General features: G+C 42.4%; 1 non-coding gene across 1 annotated transcript; it reads right to left on the bottom strand.

Annotated features, from left to right (window-relative positions):
* Positions 1–2,000: 2,000 nt before the first annotated feature.
* On the bottom strand, positions 2,001–2,107 carry LOC111771673 (U6 spliceosomal RNA). Its single transcript, XR_002805601.2, has one exon. It is a non-coding gene; the product is annotated as a U6 spliceosomal RNA (small nuclear RNA).
* Positions 2,108–3,847: the final 1,740 nt, after the last annotated feature.

Below are 3,847 nucleotides of genomic sequence, written 5' to 3'. Positions count from 1 at the left end.
AGTAACCATCGTGGATCACTTATGTTTGGCAGAGCCTGAGTGCCCTAGTTACCCTGGAAGGTTTGTTAACTAGTTGCGATTTAAAGAAGCATTCCCCCACACGATTAAAACAATAGGCCTTTGAAGTTTTTTCAGCTGAGAGGTATCAACGAGTTCGAACCATAACATTTGATTAATCAACACAGAAAATCAGGTCAGTCCCAGTTGGTTTCTGTCAGTAGATAAAACTTAAATCATGCTGGATGTAATTTATGCGACGTCAGAATAGTTTGTCCAATTCAGGAAAAACCTCAGACCTACCGGTTGTTTGGTATTACACAGGCCAAACATCTGGGTGCCTGGATTTTATGGAATTGGGTATTTTGTTACTACTGTGCTTCCTTTTCTGTAAAAAACGGTAATGATTCATATTCCAACATCCTTCATGGATTTGTTTGAAAATATGCAGAATAAGTTTTGCTTTTGTCCAAAAAATTATTATTGTAAGACCAAAGACCTTCCACACATCCCCGGTGAAAAAGTCCAGGATGACTTCCTGTAGGTACAGTGGATCTGAAAAAAATGGACCAGAATCTATCTTAGCAGCCCCTGGCAGCCTGGTACTTGATGTAAGAGAAAATGTTATTATTCAGGATCAAGGTTAAGAATTTATTGACATTTATTAATGTGCCGTAATATATTTATTTATCAGCCACCTTTTTGCTCCAGTATCTGATCAAATAAAGTAGCACACTCGAAAGGCACTTTTAAAAGATGTCTGCCCAAATTAAGACATGCCTCTAGTAGCAGAGAGAGATGGATGATGGAATGGCTGAATGTTCAGTAAAAATGTCCTCAAATTCCTGCCTTCTTGGTGTTTCTTCTTGTTTTTGTCTAGTTGTGTGGTAACATCTCCCTCCTCTGACTTATCCCACACAGTTCTATTTAGGCCTGACATCGATGTTACATCCTGACCCCAGCAGACGTGCCACATTGTCAGTGACCCTAGAGTCTCAGGGTTTCTCAAAATGTCATCCCAAAGCCACCTATATGACGATAATCTGGATGCCTGTTGAATATTGCAACAACCTCTACCTCGCCTCACACCTACTGAATAAACATTTCCAGGAGTAGAGCTTGGAAATCCGCATGTTAATCAAACTTTCCAGATTATTCTATGCAAACTACAGTCAGAGAGTGAAATGTCTGTTGTTTAGGCCAATATTCTTTTTTCAGGAGACTGACCGTAACCAAAAGCCAGAGTAGTATGAATTGGTCTGAAGCTCCCCAGCTCCTTACCCTGCTGTCCAAGATGGTGGAGGCGCCAGAGGCAGGGCAAGAAACAACCCAACTCTCTCAAAATGAGCGTGTACAATAGGACACTGGTCAGAACATGAAAAGGGAAGGCAAGACCGGGAGAAAATATTTACAAATTGTATCTCGGATAAAGGACTCACATCCAGAAATATCTAAAAAGCTCTTACATTCCAATAATAAAAACAAAACAAACAACTCAGTTTAAACACGACCGAACGATTTTATCACACACTTCACTACAGAAGAGATGCAGATAGCAAGTAGGCATGTGAGTAGATGTTCAACATCATTAGTCATTGGGGAAACATGAACTAAGCCCACAGTGAGATGCCACTACAAACCCAGAAGAATGTCTACGATGTTTTAAAAAACTGACAATACTGCCAAGGATGTGAAGCCACTGGAAATCTTCTACATTGCTGGTGGGAATGTAAAATGGTGCTGCCGCTGTAGGTAACTGACAGTTTTTTATAAGTTGAACATGCACTTGGCATACAACCCAGCATTCCCACTCCTAGGCTTTACTCATGCAATGGACTGGATGTTTGTGTCCTCTCAAAATCCCTATGTTGAAATCCTAACCCCCAGCGTGATGGTATTTGGGGGTGCAGCTTCGGGAGGTGACTAGGTCAGGAGGATGGAGCCTTCACGAATAGGATTAGTGCCCTGATAAAAGGGCTTTCTCACTCGCTCTCTCTTTTTTTTTTAATATGGAATGCTTCACAAATTTGCACGTCATCCTCACGCAGGGGCCATGCTCATCTTCTCTGTATCGTTCCAATTTTAGTATATGCGCTGTTGAAGTGAGCACTCTCTCACCCTCTTTCTGCCATGGGAGGATACAACGAGAAGACAGCCATCTGCAACTGGGAAGAGGCCCCTCACCAGAACTCAACCATGCGGCACTCTGATCTCAGTCTTTCAGCCTCTAGAACTGTGAGAAGTAAATTTCTGTTGTTTATAAGCCACTGAGTCTATAGTACTTTGTTATAGCAGCTCAAACTCAGAGCAGAACAGTAGAAACAGTAGAAATGGAAACACATGTCCACACAAATGCCTGTGCCTGAAAGTTGACAGCAGCACTGTTCATAATCGCCCCCAACCAGAAACAACCCAAATGCCCGATTAGCAGATGGACGTCTAAACAAGCTGTGGTACATCCATGCGGTGGAATGCTGCTCCGCCATGAAAAGGATCAAACCCTGATACACGCAACAACATGAATGAACCTCAAAGCACTACAGTGAGTGGAGACAGCAGGGGACAAAAGGCTACGTATTGTATGATTCCGTTTAGATGACATTCCGAAAAAGGCCAAACTATAAGGACACAAAACAGATCAGTGGTTGCCAGGAACTGGGGACTGGTAGGAGGGGATTGACTTCGAAGGAGCAATGGGGAACTTTGTGAGGTGATACAAACACCCTATACCTCGATTCTCTCACATGGCTCTCAAAACTCACAGCAGTGTATCCATAAAAAGGATGAATTATATTACCGGTAAATTATACCTCATTAAACCTGACATTATCAACAATAAAAAAAGTTTATGATAGAGTCTATGGGCCCACAAAGCCATTTGCAGTAACTTATTCACCATTTTCCAAATCAAGACTTAGTTGTGCTAGGGGAATTAAAACAAGAAGGAAAAAAAAATAAGAAGGAAGTGTTTCCATAAAACATGTATTGGAGAAAGAACTCAAACCCCACTGCCATGGAGGCTTCTGAGGTTAGCAATGGGGCTTCCAGTGGCAGAAGCATTGACTTCCACGATAAGGGAGGTCTCTGCCAGAGTCCACGGCCACTTCTTCCTAAGCAACCCTGCATGCCCTTTAGAACGAGAGAGACATGGGCTCCGAATCATGGCAGATCCAGTAAGTTGTACGTTAAAACAACTCAGATGGAAGCCGGGCTTCAGGAGAGCAACAGGCAAAATGCAGGGCGGGCTCCCATTGCGTGATTTACCAACCCCACTGAGACAGCTGACTTCTTTGAAAACAGTTTCGGGACAAGCTCACTCAACAGTCCCTTGCAAAAATGGCAAAGAAGATCAAGTAACAGGGGATTTATTTGTGTCCAGAAAATGACTATCGGCATGGCAGGAGAGCAATGGAAAAACAAATGTTTAACAGCAAAAAAGAAAAAAAGAAAAGAAAAAAAGAGATATTGAATAGCCCCATTGTTTCAGTTTCCTGGTGCCAAATACACAACCTGGGTGATTGACATTTCTTATTTGCCGACTCAGTCTAACTGTTCGGTGCCACACAGACGTGGCCAACTTCTTCCACAGATGAGAAGAAAGGGGAAAGGACACTACGAGGATTTTAGGGAAACCAAGTAAATTCAGAGACAGAGATGAAGTAGATTGGATCCCCGAAGCAGCCTGTCAGGTTCTCTACGAAAGAACCAAGGAATGTATAATTGCACCAAACTGCCCTTCGGTGAAGCATAAGACGCACCTCATGGGTAAAGATCAAAGTTTTAAATAGCAAAAAGGGTGGGATGTTAATCGGAAAACAATTTAACACTGTGCACCATTAGAAAAATTGCA

Source organism: Equus caballus, chromosome X (genome assembly GCF_041296265.1).
Source record: "Equus caballus isolate H_3958 breed thoroughbred chromosome X, TB-T2T, whole genome shotgun sequence".
NCBI lineage: Eukaryota > Metazoa > Chordata > Mammalia > Perissodactyla > Equidae > Equus > Equus caballus.
This window is presented reverse-complemented; position numbering and strand designations above follow the sequence as displayed.